General features: G+C 47.9%; 1 long non-coding RNA gene across 1 annotated transcript; it reads left to right on the forward strand.

Moving 5' to 3' along the window:
• The first annotated feature begins 5133 nt into the window (after nt 1-5133).
• On the forward strand, nt 5134-13889 carry LOC113938259. Its single transcript, XR_003524868.2, has 3 exons — nt 5134-5313; nt 6804-7553; nt 13498-13889. It is a non-coding gene; the product is annotated as an uncharacterized LOC113938259 (long non-coding RNA).
• Nucleotides 13890-24494: the final 10605 nt, after the last annotated feature.

Raw genomic sequence — 24494 nt, forward strand, 5'->3', positions numbered from 1 at the left:
TTCTCAGGCCCACCCCAGACTGAGTCAGAAACTCTGGGACTGAGACCCAGGCACCCCCTGCGTTACACCTCGGCTGTTTTACCCTCAGACCACCCTCAAGGGTAAATCACACCTTGTCCTCTTTTGTCTGATGACATTTTCTGATGAGCCCTGGATTCAAATCCTCGCTGTGTGACCTTGGCCAGGTGACAGCCCGGGTCTGAGCCTTACACTCCTTCTCTGTACCTCCCCCTCCAGGGGTGCAGTGCCACGAGCTCAGTGCCATGCCTGGCGCGCAGCGAGGGCGAGCCAGCTGACAGACGGTATTGCTGTGGTTGGTCAGGGCTCTGAGTAGAGAATGAAGAGGCTCCAAAGGTCATCAATGTGAGCTGTCTCTCTGTCTGTCTGAGACCTGAACCCCTGGGGACGCCCCCTCCCGCCCACCGCCGGAAGGGACAGTGTCCTGCAGCCCTTTCTCTGCTCACAGTGGGTGGGGCGCCTCAGCATCCGGAATTCGGAATTTTAGAGAGCACACAGGGGCTCCGAGGCCCTGCTCACACCTACTCTAGCTCCCTGACTCTGGACTTGTCATTCACCTTCTCTGGGCCTCAGTTTCCTGTAAAGAGAAGGGGCGAGATGGGCCCAGAATGTACTTGATTGGAGGACTCCCTGGGCCCTCTGTGGGGCAGGGCTTCGAGGACCGTCCAGGCACTGATAGAAACAGATCATTCCAGGGCGCCTGGGTGGTTCAGTCAGTTAAGCGTCTGCCTTCGGCTCAGGTCATGATCCCGGAGTTCTGGGATCAAGTCCCAAGTGGGGCTTTCCTTCTCCCTCTGCCCCTCCCCGCCTTGTGCGCGCGCGCTCTCTCTCTCTCTTTCTCAAATGAACTCTTTTAAAAATAGTAAAAAATTTTAAAAAATAAAATAAAATCTTAAAAAAAAAAGAAAGATCATTCCAGGGACTGCCACTGTGAAAGAAAAACTGTACACCAAAGGGGCCCTCATCTATCATAATAGTTCAGAGACATTAAAATATGAATTTCCAAATGAAGGAAGCCCAGCGCCCTTGGCCTTAGATCGCATGGCTCTCCCCACACGGCCAACTTTGCTCCTGAGGCTCCTCAAAGAGGCAGCAGGGAGCATCAAACCCCTCATCACTTCCTTCTGGAGAAATCCGGCTCCACGGTAGGGGACCTGGTCTCCTGCCTGCAGAGGCCGACCCCCCCCCCCCCCCCCCCCACTTAGCAGTTTCTGGCTCCAGGAAAAGGCAGTCGTGTTAATGCTGAACATGTGTGCAGGTTTCTACCCCCTCACATTCCACCCCTTTCCTTTCATATTCAATCACAGGATAAAAGCCTCCCTTTATGTAATGATGGAGCATTTTTGGTCTCATCTGCTCCTCAGAGCCACTCTAACAGCACAGTGTCCTTGCTTCCATTTCCCAGAAGCTTGCACAGCTGGAAAGCAGCGAGGTTGGGATTTGAACCCTGCCTTCTCACTATAAGTGCAGGGCACGTTAGAACCAGAGTTCCCAAAGCCAGGTCTGTTGAGCACAAACGTCCGAAAGGCGTCCAGCAATCTGCTTCAGGACAGAGGTTGCAGGGTCAGATGGTCCAGCTTTTAGTCCTGGCTCAGCAGCTTTCCAGCTGTGTGCCCTTTAACAAGTCAGTCAACCTCTCTGAATTAAATGTCGTTGTTCAGGGCTATAACCATATATATACGTTGAGAAGGGCAACCCTGGTTATTTTATAGGAAGAAAACACTCTGCTCTGATTTGATAAATAATGAGTGGTGCTTCATTGTTTCATAGTAATGGTGGTTTATTTGGTGGTAAGCAAAATCTCTGAGGAACACAGCCCACAGAGTGGTGGAGAAATAACAAAGGCACCCCGAATAATGGCCAGGTCGGGGACGGTGCCTGTGCACGGGTGCCAGTCAGAGCCCTCAGCCCACCTTTAGACTGAGTCTGAGGGTCTCTCAGAAAAGAAGAAGGTCCAACCAAGTAGTCCTGGAGAGAGTTTTCCTACGGGAAACCTCTCTGTGTGATCCCTACAGGGGTTCATGTGTTCTCTTTCAATGCTTCCAGGGATGGGAGTTTCTCTCTTAGGGTAAACTCTTGTGGGTTGGATGGCTCTAATTGTATTAGACTCTTCCGCAGAGCATGTCGGAACCAGCCTCCCTCGACCTCGAGCCTTCAGTCTCACTCCGGCCTCTGAGACCCCAGGGTAAGTCTAGGCGAAGACCCTGTGGGTACCTGCAGACAGGTTCTGGAGTCTCTGCCAGCAAAGTCTCATGTTTGTTTTGAGTCCACGGCCCTGGCACCTGTAACTACCCACCACTGTACTCCCAGAATATTCTGGCAGAGTTTAAAAATTAAAGTTAATTAAATTCATGTAGGGAATTTCATTCCCCCTCCCATGCTTACACACCTAAGGGATAATAGTAATCACACTACCACCCATTCCCCCATCTGTTGAGTACTTCATTTCTTTCAAGGTGCCCTTGCATTCTTTATTTCAAATTGATCTCAGCACCCCCCATGAAATGGGTCAATGGGGGATTAGTATCCTCATCTTGTGGATGAGGAACTTGAGTTTCAGAGGTCCAGTGAGTTGTCCAAGAGTGAGAGCAGGAATTTGCTGGGGCTTCCAAATCCATGGCTAGTGCTTCTTCTACTATGGCTTATTATCAGAACTAAGGCCAGGCTATAAAAATAATCCACTTCTAAGAATTTACCCTATGGGAATATTTATTTTAAAATGCACATATTTGTGTACAAGAATGATTACCATGGCACTGTTGGCAAATGATTGTTTGCCATCTGATTATCCACCAGTGGAGAACTGGTTAAAAATTGTGGAACAGCCTGTAATGGAATGCTACACCACTTTCCAAAACAGTGTAGGTGACTTCATGCAGTCACGGGAGTAATGTGCCCGCAGTTCGGCCGAGCCATGCAGGGTTGAGTGGAGGAGAAATACATTTTTAAAAAGTGGGTGTAGTGGCCTATTTTTATTTCAGAAATCTGTACGTTTGCACGCGCAGAAAAGTTTAAAGGACCCACAGCAGCTATCAACAGTGGTTATCTTTTATTTGTGCGTGGGCAGGTTGGGAGGGTCAAAGGTTAAAGGCAAGATTGACTCTACATTTCTCTAAGTTTTCATTTTTTAAACAGTAAAGGCAGAAAGTTTAAAAAGACTCATAGGGGTCTTTCACTCTTTACACTACAGAATTTCATTTAATAATAGATACGCTTTTATTTGAAAAATATGTATCTATACCGCAAAGCATTGCCACAAAACAGTTTTCTTTGATTTCAAAGTGAGCAGATTGCAGAGTTGCAGTCAAGTGTATGCTAAATTGGTCTTCACTGAAATATCCATCTCATCCTCAGCGACCACATTTTATGGAGAAGACTCTCTTAAACCCAGGAATAATCTTGGGACATGGCGGGTGGCAGCTCACGAAGTTCAACGGTTAATGGGGTTCATGGTGGACTCCTTCTAACAGGTGTTTGAAAATTTTAACAGCAAGGACAGAAAAGGTTGTTATGGAAGACCTATGCTATAAATTATAACAACAGTAGCAGTCGTAATAACAAAAGCTGTTATTGCCACTGTGAATTTGAAACTCCCTGAGGCTGCCCCATGCTAGAAGCAAGCCCATCCTGTCTGCTTTTGTATCTCCAGCATTTAAGACAGTGCCTGGAGTACAGTAGACGCTCAACGAACATTGCTTAACCGACTGAGCCACCCAGGTGCCCCGCCTCGGGAGTTTTAAAACAAAAGGGCACTTAGTTGTCCAAAAATTAATATTCATGATTTCTTCTAGTTGTTAGAAACCCTGGCAGATCAGTCCTCCTGATTCTGCCTCAGGCTGGCAGGTGGATGGCAGGGCCTTGAGGCTGGTCTAAAAGGGGGAGCCTGTTTGCAGTCACAGCTGAGTGGTGAGCCTAGCCACCCACCGGACATCCCGCACACACTGGCCCCATGACAACTCTCTCCTGAAACCCCATGGCGATGTTTCCTAACTTGGGGATTGACAGAGGTTTTGAACTTTCTCTTTTTAAAAATAGCTAACTGCGGGGTGCTTGGATGGCTTAGTCGGTTAAGCGTCTGCCTTCGGCTCAGGTCATGATCCCAGAGTCCCGGGATCGAGTCCCACATCTGGCTCCCTGCTCAGTAAGGAGCCTTCTTCTCCCTTTCCCCCTATTTGTGCTCTCTCACTGTCAGATAAACAAATAAAACCTTAAAAAAAAATAGCTAACTGCTTCTTTAGTTTATTGTCCTAAATTTCATAATCAAATCGTTCTTTGTAACCACATCTATCCACATTCTTTAACTTCTAGGTAGAGCCCGGAGCTCCCCCGTTCTTGCCCTCTTCAGTTTTTTTGGGCTTTACTTTCTCACCATAGATGGTTCTAAGGTGGTGTGACTGATCAAGGGGGCGGTGGGGAAGGGTTCTTCATGATTAAGGGACGGCCACTGGGGAATAGCTGAGAGCCACCACAGCGTAGACTGCATAATCCTGACTCCGGGCTAAGACTTAAAGTCACGGGCTGCAGGAGGTCCTCAAATTTCAGTGGTCTGCCCAGCTCACCAGAGCCATGACCTTGCAGCAATTCAGAGCCAAGCAGCCAGTGCGCCTCTGGGCCACAGGACCCCAGGACCCTAAGCACATCTAGGGAATTCACACTGTCCAGTCCTGCCCACAGGCAGCTAAGATCCACTTTGGGATCTCTTACAGGGCCTTAAGCAAAGTGTCACCCAGGGCTGGGGTCTCTGAATCTCGACTGGGGAAAGATCTCCTTCCAAGCTCCTGTGGCAATCGGCTGGATTTCATTCCTTGCAGGTTGTTGGACTGAGGGCTTCAGTCTCTTGCCTGCTGCTGTCTGGTGCCAATCCCCAGTTTCTTGTCACAGGAGTCTCTCCGTAAGGCGGCTCATAACACAGCAGGTGGCTTTGCCAAAGCGGCAAAGAGAGAGAGTTCCCTCGCAAGGCGGAAATTACAGAGCTGTGTGACGTAATCAGGGGGCGTGGCAGCCTTTGCTGCATTCTATTGGTTAGCAGTAGGTCACAGGTTCCGCCCACACACAAGGGGAGGGATTCCACAGAGGTGTGAATACCTGGAAGCAAGACTTGTGGGGCCATTTGGAGTCTGTCCACCACAGGGATCAGCAAATTTTTGTAAAAGTCTGGAGAGGACACATTTAAGGCTAACAGGTCAGATAGTTTCTGTCAGAAGTATTCATCTCTGCCCTCGTAGCATGAAATCAACCATAGACAGGACTTAAACAAATGAATGTGTTCTAATGGAACTTTATGGACACTGAAATGTGAGTTTCATATAATTTTTGCAGTCACAAAATGTCATTTGTCTTTTGATTTTTTTCCCCCCAACTATGTAAAAATATAAAACCATTTTTAGATTGTGGGCCACCCAAAAATAGGCAGTGGGTCAGATTTAGTACTAGACCGTGGTCTGTCCACCCTGCCCTAGTTTATCAGGAAAATTAAATTTTTGCATATCAAATTTTCTTAAGGCGAGTTACTCCAGAATTGGAGGCCTTAGGGCAACCTCTCTGCAGGTGGTCAACTTCCACCTTGGGTTTTAGAGTTGGTTCAGTTTCTAGACTCTACCACATTATGTTGAAGAAGGGAGATAGTCCCACATTTGCCCAACCTCAGTACCCTCTCACTTTCACTCAGGCAAGTCAGCCACGGAGAAATGCGTATTTGTCCTGAACTGACTAGACCTGCAGATAGAAAGCATCCTCTGACCAGAACATACAGGCCATTGATGAGGACACACAAGTCCAGAGGGGCAAAGTGACTGCTCCCCACTACCAGGGCTGGGACTGGACTCTCAATGTCCCTTCCTATCTCCCATATCAGCCCACATTGCTCTTTTCTTGTTCTACTCTCTCTCATTCTCTCTCTTTCTCTCCTAACCCAGCCACCAATCCCTCAAGCAGACTGAGAGCTCTGTGAGGCCCCTGATGGAGTATCTCCCCTTCTTCTACCTGCTCATTCCCTTCTCCTCTCACCTCTGCCATTGACTGGGGACTGGCGGGGGGGAGGGCAGGTGCACAGTGGACGGGTAGGGGTAGGGCAGCAAATTCTCATGGAGTCCAAGTGAAATACAACAGGTGTCTATTAAAAAAAATTGCAGATTCTTTTGGGTGAATCCATACTTGTTGAGCCATTGGCTTCGGAGCTGCAGAAAATGTTTGACCCTGCCTATCCTCCAGGGACTCCCCTTAGACCAGGAGGGGGTTAGTTAGTCCCACATGACTAGTGGCTACAAAGGCCGTTAGCATTCAATTCTAGTTCAAGGGTTTGTGAATAATAAATGAGTAGTTACTCAGTGAAATTACACCCAGGGGCTTAAAATAGAGTTTGTCTCTAGACTCTAGAGTGATCTTTTAAAACATCAATGGCATCATACCTCCCCCTGCGTGATACCCTTGGAATAAGATTCCAAACTCCTCTCTACAGTTTACAGGCCCTGCCTGGCCTTGCCTGCTTCTTGGACCATTCTTAACCTTGCCTCCCTTCCTTTCCCAAACAGCTGGGCACAGGCCCACCTCGGGGCATTTGCACTTGCTCTTTCCTCTGCCCAGAACGCTCTTACCTAGGGCTTTTTGAAGGGTTAATTCCTACTCATCAGGTCTTGATTTAAATGAAGTCTCTGCCGAGGAACCCCCCCCCCCCCCCCGACACACACACACAAAACCTCCCTTCTGAAGGAGTCCTGCACACTCTGCTCTGCCGGTCTGTTAGCTCCTCCTAGCCTTTATTAGCTCCTGCATCATTTTCTTCGCAGGTTTATCATCTTTCTCTCATTTACTGCTGCATCACCAATACTTGCAGTCGAACCTGACACGTGGGCAACTCCATAAATATCTCTTGCAAGAACCAAAAAAGGCTTCCCTTCCTTTATAAGGAATAATTGCAACCCAGATGTCCTTCAGTGGTTAAACAAACCAAGGTACCGCCACATCATCAATCCTACTCAGCAAAGAAAAGGTACAAACTATTGACGCACGCAACAACTTGCACGGGACCTCAAGGAGATCATGCTGAGTGCAAAAGCCAATTTCAAAGGGTCACATACTGTTTGATTCCACTTATGTAACATTCTTGAACTATCAAAACAATGGTGATAGAGAAGAGATCAGTGTTTGCCAGGGGTGGGGGCCTGGACTCCAGGGAGAGGATGAGAATCCATGTGGGGCTGGCATGAGGGGGCCCTCTGGTGATGGAACAACAGATCTGAATCTTGATGGCAGAGGTGGTGACACCCAAGCTACGTGTGTGATCACTGCACAGAGCTACGTACACACAGACACAAATGAGTGCTTGTCACACCGGTGAGATTGGAGCAAACTCTGTGGATTATGCCAATGTCGGCGGCCTGGTTTGAGATTGTATGGTTATTTTAAGTCATTCACCCCCAGGGGAGGCTGGGTGAAGGGTGCATAGACCTCCCTATACATTGTTTTTGCGTGAATCTATAATCGTTTCAAAATAAGAAGTTAAGAAAATGTTCTGCACAAACAACGACAAAAGAGAGGTAAGTTTAGAGACAAGTTTCAATGTTTTTAATATTAAATCTGTTTGTATAGGCTCTATTGTTATTGCTTTTGTGAGACAAAGTATATCTAGTTCACTGAAAAGCCTTTTTCCTCTTTTTTTTTTAAAGATTTTATTTATTTATTTGAAAGAGAGAGAATGAGAGACAGAGAGCACAAGAGGAGAGAGGGTCAGAGGGAGAAGCAGACTCCCCGCTGAGCAGGGACCCCGATGCGGGACTCGATCCCGGGACTCCAGGATCATGACCTGAGCCAAAGGCAGTCGCTTAACCAACTGAGCCACCCAGGCGCCCTGAAAAGCCTTTTTTCAAAAAGAGTTGATCAACGTGTTTTGCCTCTGATATTCATACACAATTCTTTTGTCTTATTTTGGGGTTGCTATTTGTCCCTGGTTAATATCTACCATGGATAGAGCCGTACAGATCACACAGGGCTTTGACAGGCACCATTTCATTGGAGATTATTAGTACGAAGGCGGTACTTTGATTAGCCTTTCCATTTTATGGATGAGAAAACCAAGGCTCAGAAACAAAATGGTATACCTTAACTAGGGGGTAGAGCCTGAGTGACTCAGGACCCGGGTGTCCTAATTCCAAATTACTTCTCTTCCCCTTACCACCAATGACACACATTTGAGTAACAGTTTGGAGATCGCAACTTCATCTAAATTTATGCCTATATTCAGACTCTGAAGCCTATACCCTTCTCTTCTCTAGAGGGGCGGTGGCCTCCAACCCCAACCAACTCCAAGAAGCTAATTAGCACTTCTTTCTAAAAAACTCAAGGTGGGACTAAGAGAGAAAGAGACTCTGTTAGTTGTTGCTCATTTGCGGATGTTTTCCTTGCAAAACCACATCAAAGCAGGGAAGCCCACCATGGACTTGGCCGGAAACCAAAGCTCTGCTGGCCAATCTGAGAAGCGGCAAGTTCCATCAGGCAGAAAATCATTTTATCTTCTGGGCCCAGATTCCTCACTTAGAGCTGACGGGGGCGGAGCATCCCCCAAGCAGCAAAGCTCTCCCTAAGCCCCCAGCTGTCTCAGGGAGCCCCCGGACTTGGGGAGCCCTGCCCTGTGTGGGCCTGATTGGGGCAGGAGATGAGCCTCTGAACAGACCCCACAGAGGGTCACTGAGTGCCCACCAGGTGCAGAGCATATGGTGGATGTGACTTTGGGGAGCAACCCCATCCCTTTCAGGTACTGCAAAATGAAAGTGTGTATTTGTCTTTCAGAAAGGCATCACCAAACATGTGTTGATTTTGAGGGAAGAGAACCCAGAGGAGTCATCCTGTTAGATGCTAAGGGTGTGTTCTGCAGGGTGTTGCGGGAAACCCACAGTAAAAATGCCACAGGCCATCCTGCCCCACCCCACACCGCTCTCCAGGAGACTCCAGCATTCGGAACACACAGAGAAACATCGAAGATGCCCCAGGGAGATGTCTAGATTAGTTTCGAGGGAAGCACAGGCTTTACAGAATACGGGAATGGGCTTGGGGGCGGGGGGTGGGGTGGGGACCACCTCCGGGGGAGGGCATTTCAGCCAGAAGCACTAAGGACACACTGCTGCGTGGGTTCCCGTCTCTCCGGATGTAATCCTGTCCACATCCATCCCCTTGGCTACACTCTGAGCTCCCTGGCGGCTGGGCCCATGGCTTTCATCTTTCCATCTCAAGCGTCTAGCACTATACCTGGCACATAATGGGCACAGGTACACTTTGAGTGGATGAATGGATGAATAAATGAATGAATGGGTTAGCCTCTGAGTAAGGGAGATTTATCAATGGTTTTTGAGCTGTTGAGGTGACACATTATTTATTTTTTTAAAGATTTTATTCATTTATTTGTCAGAGAGAAAGAGGGAACACAAGCGGGGGGAGTGGTAGGGGGAGGAGCAGGCTCCCCACTGAGCAGGGAGCCCGATGTGGGGCTCGATCCCAGGACCCTGGGATCATGACCTGAGCTGAAGGCAGACGCTTAACAGACTGAGCCACCCAGGCGCCCTGGTGACACAATTTTATATACGTTTTAGGAATATCACAGTGACAACCCTGTGTAAGCCCTGGCAGCAGGATGAGAGTTTGAGGATTTTAGTTTGGGTGTCTTAAATCTGAGAGGATAAGGCCGGTCCCTTGAATCCCATCTGACCTCTGGTCTTGTAAATAAAGAGCCCAGTGTAGGCTTGGTGCACACAAGAACTGAAAGACCTTGAGCCCAGGGGAGATCTGAGGTTTCAACTAAATGAGGCAGTCACCTTCCTATTCACCATGCCTTACAGGGACCTTGGACTTGGTAAATATGAATTAAATAGGAGTTGAATTCATGAAAGGAAAAGACTTGGGGAATTTCAGAACTACAGACGTGTGGACACATTTTGGTTCATCACATTTGATCTAGTCGTTGAGCGTCTGCCTTCGGCTCGGGTCATGATCCCAGGGTCCTGGGATCGAGCCCCGCATCGGGCTCCCTGTTCGGCGGGAAGCCTGCTTCTCCCTCTCCCACTCCCCCTGCTAGTGTTGCTGCTCTCGCTGCGTCTCTCTCTGTCAAATAAATAAATAAAATCTTAAAAAAAAAAAAAAGAATTCCCTACTTAAAAAATAAGCGCTTATAAGCCCACCTCGCAGTAAGGGAAGCAGAAACCCATGAAATTGCTTCCCCAGCTGTCCTTAGAGCCAGAGCACCGTCATGGGACCAAAGCTAGCCGACCAGAAGCCCCACCTGCTTTGGCTTTAATGAGGTGCCCGACGCCTGAGCCACGAACTTCCTACAGGGAAGGTATCACCCAGATGGACAGGAGATCCCTGCAGGTACCAGGGATAATCCAGAGAATATTCAGCAGATCCAATGACTCTTCCCTGCTGCCAAAGGCCATAGTTAGCTACAGCCCTGCCCCCTCACCTAAGAGATGCCTCCTTAAAGGAAAAGCCTGAGCAGATCCAACTCAGGGGCAGGGCCCTTGATTGACAAGTGAAGACTCCTTGATTTAGTATTTCAGGCTCTAGACAATGCTCCATGTCAGAGGCTGGAGGGTACTTGACATTTTTTTCCTATACCCATTGTTCTGAATGTTCTGAGGAGATGACACTTTGAAGTTGTTTCAGACTAGATGGGAGGTTACAATCATAATGTAGAGGTTAAAATAGAGACCCTGGGATCAGACAAACTAGCATTTGGCTCTAAAACCCTCTAGGTGTGTGACTTTGGCACCTGGCACAGTGAGTCCAGTTAATGGGGACTATTATTATTGTTTTCACTACCTGGGGAGACTATTTTGAGGACTCAGGGTTGGAGAGAAAGAGAAGAGACAAGCTGACTCCAAGAACCCCACCCAAGCTCTTGGCTGAGCCCCGGCAGACAGTGGAAGGGGGATTAAACATGTTCAGCGGAGCCCTGAGGGCAGAGGGACACCCAATGGTAGAAGCTGGAAGGTGATGTGTTTGGCCTCACTACCAGACTTTCTAATAATAATCTGAAGATGTGCCAGGGTCACTTGGTGGGTAGTAAATAGTAAATAGTATGGGAAGTATTTAAGCCAGAGTTGGGAAAATGTTTGGTGGCGAGGGGATTTAAATAGACATTAGATTTGATCAAAACTTTAAACAATGAAACGTCCCTTTCTTTCTTTTTTTAAAGATTTTAATTAATTAATTAATTAAGAGAGCACGAGTGCGAGGAGGGGCAAAGGGAGAGGGAGAGAGACATCCCACGCTCAGCGCGCAGGACCCTATCTCAGGACCCCGAGATCACAACCTGAGCCGAAATCAAGAACAGGACGCTCGACCGACTGAGCCACCCAGGAGCCCTTGAAACTTCCTTTTTTTTTTTTTTTTTTTTAAGATTTTATGTATTTATTTAACAGAGAGAGCGGAAGAGCACAAGCAGGGGGAGCAGCAGAGGGAGAGGAAGAAGCAGGCCCCCTTCCGAGCAGGGAGCCCGATGCGGGACTCGATGCGGGACTCGATCCCAGGACCCTGGGATCATGACCTGAGCCAAAGGCAGATGCTTAACCATCTGAGCCACCCAGGCGCCCTGAAACTTCCTTTCTAAATGAATCTTTCTGTGAAAACCCAGTCAATGCTGAGATTATCCAAAAGGCATACTGAGCATGTGCTCGGAACACCAGACAAATAGGAAGAGGGAGAGAGAAATGTTCCATTTAAATAAACGCAGCTAGAATTTTCCATCAGCAAAACTAGAGATGAGCCACTTTAACGTCAGTTAAGTAGGGATGGGGGCTTCCGGGTCTTCTCAGTATTCAGGGCCTTTAAGTCTTAATCTGGTCCTGCGCCCATTATAACAACAGATCAAAGCAGAAGTGCTTTAGGGACAGCCAGAGCAAGAGCCAGGAGCCCCCTCCCCACCCAGGCTGCTACAGGGACTCTGAGGACCCCTCCAGAGTCATGGACCCCAGTCTGAAAAGTCCCAGAGAGCCTTCCAGTCCTGGAATTAGGGCAGGTTCTTCCCACCTTGATACCCTGACTCTAGTCAAGCCTTACTCGAGTTTCATCTATGATAGTATTTAAATTGTAATTTGCTTAGTAATTTTAACTTTCCCATTTTTCTCCGTCTATTATCTTGATTTATTCTCATAACATCCCCTGAGGGGGCTTGAAGGATGTCTCTTTCATCCGGATTTTATTGGCAAGGAAACAGGTCTAGAGGACACAAAGACCAGAGGTATGAGCTGAGGGAGACGTGTTGGTACCATAGTGGTGACTAATAAGGTGTCTGGATTATCCATTTGCGCAGCTTCCTTGTCCCCCCCGAACCCACTTCAGCCCAATCCCCAATGCACCACTTTTATTTTATGAGAGATTTCTGCTGCTTCCCTCCCCAGCCTTGTGACCTGGGGCTCTAACAGTATCCAGCTGATGGCCTCATGGCCCCTTGACTCCCCAGGGTCAGAGGCTAAATTTCTACAAGGACCCACTAACATGTCAGGAGCTGTTTTTGCAATAATGGCACATAATTCTCTGCTGCAAATGCCTTGACCTGTTGCAGAACCCTAAGTATTGTGCTGTTGCTGTCTTATTGGAGTGTGCAAAAGCTCCACTTGGCATCGTCCTCGGCCACAGACATGTCTGACACCATGCGGTCTCCCAGGCTTCCTAGCCAGCAGCAGGGATGCTTGTCCGACAGTCTAGACCTGCTGTAGAGCCTGCTTTTGTGCTGGGTCCCACTAAGAGCTAGCAGCCTTCTCTAACACCTAATAAATGGATCATAATGGGATTCCTAAGTATGGAATATGTAGCTTCCAAAACCCAAAGAAGTCTACCAAGTGTTATGTTTCTTTCTCAGTAGTGGGAGTTTAAAGTGCAATACGTTGTCTTTACTTTGGAGGGTTAATCTGATCATGGCTCAAACCACTAGACCCTAAAAAATTTTATCAGTGTAGTCTGTCCCTGAATCTGTTACGGTTTTTCTCTAGAATGCATGTCTATAGCACAAGTCTTTAATCATGGCATCCAGGGTATTTGCTACTTTTTTTGTGCATTGGATCAAATTAGCGTGATTTTACCAATTTATCATGGAGACCAAGGTGCAGCCTTGTGCTGTGGGATGTTAATAGGTGTTGCGCCAGAAAAGCTCAAAGCTCTATTAGCCATATTTTTGCTCTAAAAATATTAAATATCTACTTAAGAAAAACACTGGACACATTCATATAGGTGCCATTGATATTATTATATGATAGTCTGCTTTTCTTCCTTGCTTTTTTAAAATGATGTTCCATATTGAAAAATGGCGGGAAGCATTACCTAATTACACACATGTGACATCCAATATAGCCTCTATTGATGTGTAGTATTTAACAATTGACTCTTGTGTTGTGTGATTCTTCAATGATCATGATCAGCCTCATTGCGTGTTCTGGCATATAAGACCCAATATATTCATGATGTGATTCAATGTTTTTTGTATCCTAAACATAGCCTCTACCCCATATCATCTTCATGGATCCAGAAGAAGGAAGTTTCAAAAAAAAGGCAGAATCATGTGCTCCCAAGCTGGGTTTGAATCATAGAACCACATAATTAAGCAACCTCCAAATGAAGAGAGCTTCTAAAAAAGTTGGGAGAAGAGCTGTTCGGAATGAGTAAATAAATTGCCAACAATAAGAATAACTATGGTAAAACACAACACAAACAATGCAAAATAAGAAGTTGATCTTTTCTCCTTTGATACATTATACTGGTGACAGAAACAGAATATGGAAATAGATCTGATGTCGAACCTGATAAGGAAGATCCTAACCAGCCCCTTTCTCCTAATATTAAGTGAAAAGGTGGTTTTTCAAAAGAGAATTCTTTCAATTGAAACAATTTTGAGGGGGGTCATACCTTATAATAAAAAAATATAAAATATATATATTTAAAATCTTGATCTATTTAATTATTAATGAAATTAAGTTGGCTTAATATACAGAACATGGCAATTCTGTTCTAAATTAAAAATATAATTTCCTGCTATAATTTCTTGCTACAATTAATCTGGAAGACCGCGTTCTTCCATCTGGTGTGATCCAAGCACATGATTTTAATCACCTTGGTGTCCCTTCAATCCATTATACTTTTAAAAAGTACCTCACGATGGCCGAAGTTGGAGAAACGTAGTCACAAGAACCAGTAGATATGCAGAGAACCTTGGAGTCAGAGCACCTGGTTTTGAACCTCCTTTCTGCCATTTCCTACCTGTGAGCCTGGGCCAGTTTCTCAACCTCTCTCAGTCTCTTTTTCTGGCTTTGGTACAAGAGCAGAACCCCAGTTTCTTGGGGGGACAAGACAGTCATGCTAAATTAATGGTAGCCATTCCTGTTGCCAGATACATGTAGAGTCTGTGATAAGAAAGATGCTGACAGAGGGGCTGTAGGGCCAGCAGCTTCGGCCTCCTCAGGGAAGTCTTGCTCTTTGTTCCCACTCTGGATTTTGCCTTCAGTCCCCTGAAAGTGCCTGGCCTGTCCCCCCCACCCCCAAACTGCCAGAGGGTCCCACGACTTTTGTCCTATCTTGGTGAGCTGCAGGACAACCCAACGGTTGTTTCCTTCCTACGTTTGTCTTCATCGACACATCTTGAAACTGCCTGGCAACTGGCAAAGTTTCTCCGGGATCAGTTGCCTTGTGCTGGTTTTAGATTTTTGCCTTGGCGAGCTCCAGGAGCCCTCTCTGTCTCTCTGTCTCTGTCTCTGTTTCTGTCTCTCACACTCACACTCACACACACACACTGAAGGGACCGAAGGGCATACAACCACCCCCCAGCTGTTGGGAGCTCTGCTGCAGACAGCCCTGAGCCCTACTTATGTAGAAGTTGTCTCAGCTGAGGACAGTCACGTCACCCAAAGTACCCCCTTCTGGGGTAAGCCCCCTTCCAATGAGTCGTTGATATGAGAGACAAACACTGCCCACTCCTGCTTCTTTTCCTTCCCTTCCACGGGTGCGCCGCCCCAGAATTACCCTCCTCTGGTAGCACTCCGCCAGGCCACCCCCTCCCCCAGCCAGGATGGCCCTGTTTTGCGCCCCTGCCGGGAGGCTGCCCTGCAACCATCAGCTCTGGAAAGAATCTCAGGCCCAAATCTCCCTTCCTGAACTTCGTATGCTAAAGCTCCCGCTTTGTTTTGTTTCTCATGAGGAAGGAAAGAGAGGGAGACTCCCAGAGGAGAAGAGGGAAAAGTAGAGAAGGGTGAGAATAATAAGCCTGTACATCGGTAAAGCCCAAGACAGTTGGCAAAGGGATTTTTATCCACATTATTTTAGAGAGGAGGAAAAGTCACTCCTACCTTCAGGCAGTGAAACTACAGGTGATCTTTGTTTTCTTTCTTTTTTTTTTTTTTTTGCTTTTCTATATTTTCAGGATTTTTTTTTTTTTTTTTTTTTTTTTTTTTTTTTTGCAGTGAGCAAATAATCAGGGGGAAAAAAACAATAAAGCTATTTTGAAGAAGGAGGAGGAAACGAGGCCGTAGGGCTGGAGGGCTTGATTCTTCTCCCTCTCGGCTCCCTCCTTCCTCCCACCCCAAAAGTAGAGAGTAGTGCCGTCCGAGGGCGGCTGTGGGCAGAGGAAGTGAGGCCGAGAAGCTCAGAGGCAGCTCAAAGCAGGGATTTCTGGTTGAGCAGATTCCCCCATTCTTTGCTTCCAGCCCCAAATCCCACGCTTACTCACTTCACAGCACCTACTTTTAACCTGCCAAATGCCACTAAATCTGCAAATTAAACCTCTGATTACAGAATTCCTTTTGATGTAAAAAAAATGTGGGGATTTTTAAAATGTAATTATTCATACACTAAGATTTTAATGGTGCTGCTTTTCTCCCTCTCTCACCTTTTTTTTTTTTTTTTTTTTTTCCCAGGGCAGCGTGATTCCCCGGTGCGGGCCTGCCCAGGCAGCACCGCGGGGCCTCGCGCAGGAAGGAGCCTGCAGGAGTTGTCTGCTGCGGATCAGGATGCTCGGCTCGGGGGAGGCTGCAAGGGGTCTGGGCGGCAGCTGGTGCCCCTGGCCTACACACACACACACACACACACACACACACACACACACACACACACACACACACACCCCTGCAGCCTCCCCAGTTTGGCAATAAGATGACCACCAGATGCAAGCTGCAGTGTGAGTCCCGATCTGGGAGCCTGGGGCCGAGGGTCTGGAGTCCGGGCTTCTGCTGCAGGCTCCCCATCCCGAGGCTGGGGCTTGGGAAAGTGCTGGAATGAACATCCTGCAGCCCTGCAGCCGCAGAAGCAGGAGCGCTGGGGAAGTGGCCTGCCCTGCCCACATGTCTCCAGGCTGCGCCTCACCCCCCGCCTGAGCTGCAGCCAGACTGATCTTTTTTTTTTTTTAACTGTGGTAAAATACACATAAAATTTACTATTTTAACCATTTTAAGTATCCGGTTCAGTGACATTAAGTACATTCCTAATATAGGACGACCATCACCGCCATCCATCTCCAGAAGATTCTCATTCTCCCAAACGGAAACGTTGCACCCCTGCAGCACTAACTGCCCATTCCCTTCTCCCCTGACCTTACCCCTCCCCCCCCCACCAACCACCACTCTCCTTTCTGTCTATGAATTTACCTCTTCTAGGTATGTCACGGAAGTGGAATCACATGATAGTTGTCCTTTGGGGTCTGGCTTTTTCACTTAGCATAATGTACTCAGGGTTCATCCATGTTGTAACATGGGTCAGAATTTCCTTCCTTTTTTAAGGCTGGATAATATTCTAATGTATGGATATATCACATTTTATTTATCCATCCTTCTGTTGGTGGACACTGGGTTGCTTCTGCCTTTTGGCTCTTGTGAATAATGCTCCTTGAATGTGGGTGTACAATATCTGTTCAATTCTTTGCTTTCAATTCTTTATTTTTTTAAAAGGATTTTGTTTATTTGAGCGAGAGACATAGAAAGAGAGAGCACAAGCAAGTGGTGGGGAGAGGGAGAAGCAGGTCCCACCTGAGCAGGGAGCCCGACATGGGGCCCCATCCCAGGCCCCTGGGATCATGACCTGAGCCGAAGGCAGACACTTAACGACTGAGCCACCCAGGCGCCCCCAGACTGATCTTTTAAACATGAAAGTGAAACCATTTTGTCCCAAGCCTCCCTTGGTGCCCACAAGGGTCTCAGGGAGCTCATGTCATCCCACTGCATCCTTGCACACCTGACACAGCCAGGGGGTTCTCAATCACCCCAGCACATCCTACCTCCAAGCTCCTGCTCCGGCTTGTGACATCCTGCTAGAATGCTCTTGAGTTTGGCTATCTAGTCCTCATTCCCAGGGTGGCAGCCCCTCAGAGACCCTCCCTTGACCACCCCACCTGCAGCTGGCCCTGCCCCTCCTCTGTCTCCACCACATCTTCACCCTCTGCTGGCTTCCCTCCACGGCGACATCGCAGTCTGGACTTACCTTGCTTCTTTATTTTTTCTCGGGGGCGTGTTCCTTGCCTGCCCCAGCATGAGAGCTCCAGAGGAGCAGGTACTTCATCAGTCATACCCCTGCCTCTAAAGTGCCATGCCTGGCTCATAGGGTCTGTTTCCTTGGCTTGACGGTGGCCGTCTTCTCCCTGGTCTTCACATCATCTTCACTCCATATATGTCTGTGTCCTAATCTCTTTTCAGAAGGACACCAGTCACATTGGATTAGAGCCCACCCTAATGACCCCATTTTACTTTAATTACTTCTTTAAAGACCCTATTTCCACATATAGTGACATTCTCTGGTACTTAGGACTTCAACATATGAGTATTTGGAGGAATACAATTCAGTCCACAGTGGCTAATAGATCATTAGCTAAAACCTACCACACTTTGGCAAGAAACTTGACTGACTCCCTCTAGGAAGCCTTCAGGAACTGTCCAACACCGAACCAGTGACTTCCCCCCTTCTCAGAACTACCACAGGAAATTACCTACTGCTCCCACCCTTTCATGTCTGTGTGTGTGTGTGTGTGTGTGTGCGCGCGCGCGTGTGTGTGTGCACATAGGTCTCTGGCAACGACTGGAGAGTGGAACCTATCTTTTTCTTGAGGATGCCTCCTCGTGCATGGTACCAAGCACATAGTAGGGTCTTTATCAATACTGAATGTTTGGCTGGCTGCTGGTTCCAACCCCGAGACCTGAGAACAATATATTTTAGTCTGAGGAATCCTATCCTCTCCTTTGGAAGGACCAGTGCAAGTAAAAGATGCAGCCCAGTGGGGGGGCTGTCAGAGTCCAGGGGTGTGGGGATCAGGAAGGAACCCAGAGAACATGGAGCCAACACCACTATTCACAGGCAAGGACACTGCAGCGCCGAGAGGGGGCGAGGCATGTCTGAGGGTGCCTGGCCAGATAGGGACAGAAAAAGCAAGAGCCACCAATGGGGCCTTCTGACTCCCAGGCCACTCCTCTGTCCACCGCAATCACCACCTCTGTCCCCAGGACACACCTCGAGACAGACTCACACACCCAAGCACAGCAAGCTTTCTTTTATTTAGAAAAAAAAGAGGGGGTATTCTGGTTCATCGAGAGTAACCACTTAAGTCAGAAAGATGATCAATTTTCAAAGAATAGCATACACCAGAAGGGAAGATTCCAGAAACTATAATGGCCCCGTGCAGATGAATCCCTTTGTTTGCTGATGCTGGTGTCCTCGCTGGGCCTGGCAGGGCCTCGGTGTCCTGAGCACCAGCCCCATACAGCCTGTCCTCTGTGAGATGTATGAGATTGGGGTCCCCTGCAAGCTGAACTCTACAGCAAATTTCTAATTTTAACATGCTTACTTACTGTGTTTCTTTTTTTCCTCAAGCTGAGAGCAGAATAATGATCCACCCCAGTTTGCTTATTTACCATATTTGTGCTATTTTACCATTTTATCTACTAACCAATTTTTCACTATCCCATCCTCTACTTTGCCTCCAAAGTATTCTTTCTAGAGTATAAATCACACCATCTCAGTCCCTTCTTCCAATCTTTTAATCCCCCACCCTGCCCACCCACATCATCACCTCTAGGGATAAGCCATAAGCTCCTTAGAAGAGCATGGAAGTCATTCCTGATATGGCCCCTCCCTTCCTGTGTGTACACACTCTATACTGGGATGCCTTTAGCTACAAGGCACAGAAAACTCAACTCAAATAGATTCAAATATAACCACCCTGTGATCCCCCCTCACTAGAAGTCCAGAGGCAGGAAGCTGCGGGCTATTCAGTTCAGAGGTTTACAGCATCACTGAGAGCCAAGGGCCTTGCCCCATTTCTCCTCATGGGGGCAAGGTGGCTGCAGTGGTTCCGAGTGTCTCTGCCTCCCATTCCAATGTCAAGAGGCAGAACCAGTCCTGGATGAGCTTTCTCTTGCATCTCATGGGCCAAAGCTAAGTGACAGGCCCTTTCTGAAACTGGCTTGGGCAACGGAGAACCATGATTGTTTTACACGAGCCTCCATTTCCCGAAGACCCGGGGCTCATCCCAACCTTCACTTTTCCTTTGAAGCCTTTCCTACCCCACCTGTGGCAGGGCTACTGGATGTCTCTTCAACCAGTTATTCAACAAACATCGACTGAGCATCCAAGAGGTTCCAGGCGTGGGGGCAAGTAGAAGTGAGCAAAACCAGACACGGGGATGCCCTCATTTGTCCCTATTTCTATTATAGGACTCAACGTATTTGTTGTTTTGCAGAGTGTGTGAAATTAGGCGCCTCCCAGTTTCCTCACACATGAAAGGGGGATAATACCGTCCACTTCAATGTTGCCAGAGATAATACACATACTAACACCAGGATGCACCCAGCTTGTAGTTGATGTGACTCTCCACAGATCTGCTTCCCCCAGATGAAGGGTACTTCTCTGGTGTGTGAACTCCTTTGGCAGGCTGGAATAATATTTTTAAATACATAAAATAAAGTTCATGAGATAAGAAAGGAAACCGATTATATTGAGAGACCATTATTAAAATATTTAAAAATACTTCTAATACAGAAACCCTGTATATGTTCCTCATTGATAATTAAATAACATAATATAGTGTCAGATCTAGTATTATTTGAAAGTGGGGATGAGCGTTAATAATATTTCACACTACCTGCCATTGCTGTATCATTCTGTGACAATGTCTGACTTCTGGCTCCGGCAGAGTCCCAGGGGCTGCTCCCATTAATCCGTTGGTTGGCAGCATTTACATGGCAAGTCACAGGCTAGGGAAAATAAAGCTATAATTTTCTCCCATTCAGGTTCTCAAACCCCTTGAATTCTATCCATGGACCCTTTGGGAGTTATTAGACCTCCAACTCAAAATCTGCCCCTGGAGCTGGGACAGAGATGGCCTCTTTTCCCAGGCCCTGAAAAGAGCATCCAAAAAGTCCTCAATACCTGAAAGACTTAAGGAAGCTTATATATATACATACAGAAAATGAGAACATACAGAAAGGTGCAGACTGGGCCTTCTTTTCAGACCCCTGAGTTGGGAAGGGCTTTAAACAAAGTCTTTTCGTTTATGGCAGGGCTGTGTGTAGTTTGGGTGATTTCTTTCATATTCCAGATTTTGCAAGATGGCTGCTTGCAACCTGTAGTGAACTACCCAAACGGCAATGACGAATCCCTAAGACAACCCTTAGGGCTCCATTCCAGGAGCCAAGCCCAGGAGGGGCGGTTCGAGTGTGTTCACAGGAGGTAGTACTGTGCAAAGTGAGAATCCCAGAGTTCTCAAGCTGCCCAGCCTGACTAGTCCTGCGACCTCAGCTAAGCCAGCTCTCCTCTCTGAGTTTTTGTGCTCATCTGTAAAAAGCAAGGGTTGGGGGAGATGACATTCGTCACACGGGACTCTGGACATCCATTCTTGCCTTTTTTTTTTTTAAGGATTTTATTTATTTATTTTGAGAGAGAGAGAGCGTGCACGAGCAGGGGGAGGGCCAGAGGGGGAGGGAGAAGCAGATTCCCCACTGAGCAGAGAGGCTGACTCCAGGCTCTATACCTGGACCTTGGGATCATGACCTGAGCGGAAGGCAGATGCTTAACTGACTGAGCAACCCAGGTGCCCCCCATTCTTGCTATTTAAGAATTTTCAATCAATGGTGTGGTTTTTTGGCATGTGATTTTGTGTGTGTCTAGCCACCTTAAAATTAAGTCTTATGCAGAATGCTAGTGTCTGCATTTGTATTTGTATTTACAATCACAAGCAACAATACTGTCTGGATTGTCACAAGCCAGTGAGGAAGAGGTGATCATGTGACAAATACACGGTGAGTTGGCTATATGCCAAGCAAAGGCTGTATGACATCACACCGTGCTGTGCTTGGGATGTTTCCAGGTGGTTTGAAATGAAGAGGGATGGAAGAATGAAGCTATTCCATCACAAACAAATAAATTTGCTAAACCGACAACAACGAAATTCCTGCGTCTGGACTTCAGTGCCCCAGTCCCGCGGCTCCAGAGGCTTGAGTGCGGCATGTGATGTATCACACACATTCAGGAGATTACTTTGAACTTCAATTTCGTTTGTAGATTTGTTCTCATTTAATTTGAATTTTTATTTCTGTTTATCTTTGTATGGGAGTTATCAGTATAAGGAGTTCACAGGTAGCTTTATGTTTGTACATGTTTGAGTAGCATTATTACAAAACAAAAACTACTTAAGACAACATTGGAAGCATCTGTGAGATATATATATATATATATTTTTGAAAGGAGGGCGGTCCCAATATTAAATCTGAGAATGATCTAAAAAAACTGCCCCACCCCCCACCCCCCGACCTTCAGAATTTCTGATTCCTAGAGAACAAAGTCAGACCTGCATGCCCCCAAGGGGTGGGGATGGGGCTGGGGTCAGTCACCTTTGGAGGGAGAGGGCCTTGGGGGGTGTTCTGCTGCCCTCTGCTGGCCATGTGAAAACCTGGCTGGCTCATCCGGGGCTTGGAGAATTTGGAGGGATTTTTTTTGCCCAGAGATTGGAGGAAAGGGGGACAAAAGTGACCTTTATTTGCAGGAGCATGGCACAGAGCTGGGCCCCGACGCTTCTGATCCCTCAAGACCTAAACTGAGTCCATTCTACAAGCAAACGCTGTCTCTGCTTGGGGATGAGGCTTGGATAAGGGATGGTGGAAGGGAGACCGTGATCCAGGCGATGCCAGGAGTTGAAGGGGAGGGTGGAGAGGGGACACTCCATGGGTCCCCCTAGCGGCCACACCAGGGGAAGGCTCTCTCAGAGCCTTGCCTGGGTTCTTAGTTTTGTACTTGTTACGGGACATTTGCCTTGGTTACTTAGCTCCTGAGCATTTATTCAGAGGGAAGGAGGTCCCTCCACCTTCTTATAAAAGATCTTTGTGATGAACAAACTATTGAGGAGGAGAAGGAAACAGTTCTGAATCTAGGAGGAGCGCCTCAGCACCTGGCCGACCCCTGGACACCCAGCCCAACCTTCTCCCCCACCCCTTCCTCTCCGGCTGCTGTCTTTCCTCTTCTGGGCCCTGCAGCCCTCTGACCAGTTCTGTTCTCATCAGCCACTCACTGAGGCCATACTCAGGAAGGCTAGGTTTGGGAGCTAGGTGTTGGTTGATGGGATATTGGACAACAGTCTTGCAGAAATGTTTACATCTCCAGGGAGCAAGCCCCTAAACAATCATGGCAACACTACAGATCAGCCCTGGAGCAGGACTGGGAAGAGTGGGCCCCAGGAGGGCTGCCGGGCTCCTGCGTTCAAGAACCAGTCACTCACAGCCTTGGGGCCTGGGGGTGGTCACAAATTTTTATCCTTCTACATAGGTCAACCCCAGCCCCATCTTTTCTTACTCCCTCGGAACCCAACACAGGGCCCAGCCCCTGGTAGGTTGAAGGGTGGAACTGGGGAGAACCTTTCTTGACCAGGACACAGAGAAGTCATCTCTCTCCTCTTTCAAGGAAGTTAATGGCCCAGCGCTCCTTGTGTTGCTCACCCTTTGTTCATTTGGGGACACAGAAAACTCAACAAAGTCTCCCCACCTCCATCCGTCCGGGTCTTCCCAGTGGGGCCCTCCAGACAGGGCCTCCTTGCCAGCATTTGAAAAACCCCTCAGAACTTCTGTCATCCACTCTCCTCCTGGGACAACACCCACCCCACTCAGCAGACACTTGCTCCCAGCCTTCCCCAGGGAGGAACCCAGCTCCAAGTGGGAACCCGAGCCAGAGGCAAGCTTCCAGTGAAGGTTTTGGCTCCCGGCTCCCTCCCCAGAGCACCTGGCCCTCCTCTCTAATTCGGCCATCTCCCCATCTAATCTTCAGATGACTGCAGACCCTGATTTCAAGAGAACCCAGAGACCCTCTGGCCCAAAGTGCCTCTCCCAGGCTAGCATGATGTTTAAACTCACAGACCCTACACCCAGCCTCACATCTCTCCTTCACCACTCACTGGCTGGGGTAGCTTTCAGCAAGTGACTTAACCTCTCTGAGTTTCATTTCCTCCTCTTTAAAATGGAGATCCCAATAGTACTTTCTCATACAGTCCTCGTGAGCCTTAAAGGAGTCAATGTCTGGAAGGTGTTTCGCAAAGGGCTCAGCTGGTCATTGGTGCTCAAGAAAGGGCATCATTCCATCACCATCATCATTGCAAATTAAGCAAAGCTTGTTAACAAGCTAGCAGAGCCACTGCTGACCAATCCATGCCCTCGAGCCCCCAAGGGAGGCTCGCAGAGCCTGTTGCCAGGCACGTTGGCTGGGCGAGGGCCACTCCAACCCTGCACCCAGAGCAGTGCCAGGTCCTCCAGGAAGAGGCAGTCTTGCAGGCAAGATAAGACTAATTCGCAAAGCAATTAGTAAAAAATACAAGATAGTTTAAAAGTACTAAATTGTTCGGCGCAGACTATAATTGTGTTAATAAGAAGAACCATTTGTGTAGCATTTTAGCATTTACCTAGCACTTGGAAATACATTATCTCATGTAATCCTCAAAACAAACCAGCCAGGTAAGGACTGGCATTAGCCAACCAGGAACCGGAGGCTCACAAAGGTGAAATGGCTTGTGATCACGTGGCCAGCAAGTGGTGGACTCGGGAAGGACCGCTTCACCTCGTTCTAGCTTCGTCTGGTGCCCGTGGGATGCGTGTGTATGTGTGTAGGTGCATAGATGTGCGTGTGTGTGCGTGTGCGTGTGTGTGGACAGCCGGGCTGTGTGTATGTTTACGGAGTGGGTGCTTCTTCGGATTTTCCCTTCAGAATTGCCCTCCTCCTCCACTGGCCCCCAAGATTCCCGGTGGCCAGGATATCCTGTAGTTCATGTTTCGCGTCTATTTGTGCTGTGTTCAGTGGCTTTATTACGGGTCCCTCTTCCAGGTGTGGTGACCTCTCAGAGCTGGATAGGTCTCTGAACCAGCCATAGGGTGGGGATTTTGGGGACTCTTATGGCCCCAGCACTGCCCTGAGGCCCTCAGAAATATGGCAGCAAAAGATAAGGAACCAGCAGCTTAGGCCAGCCCACAGTGCTTCCTGGGAGCCAGGGC

Source organism: Zalophus californianus, chromosome 8 (genome assembly GCF_009762305.2).
Source record: "Zalophus californianus isolate mZalCal1 chromosome 8, mZalCal1.pri.v2, whole genome shotgun sequence".
NCBI classification, from domain to species: Eukaryota; Metazoa; Chordata; class Mammalia; order Carnivora; family Otariidae; genus Zalophus; species Zalophus californianus.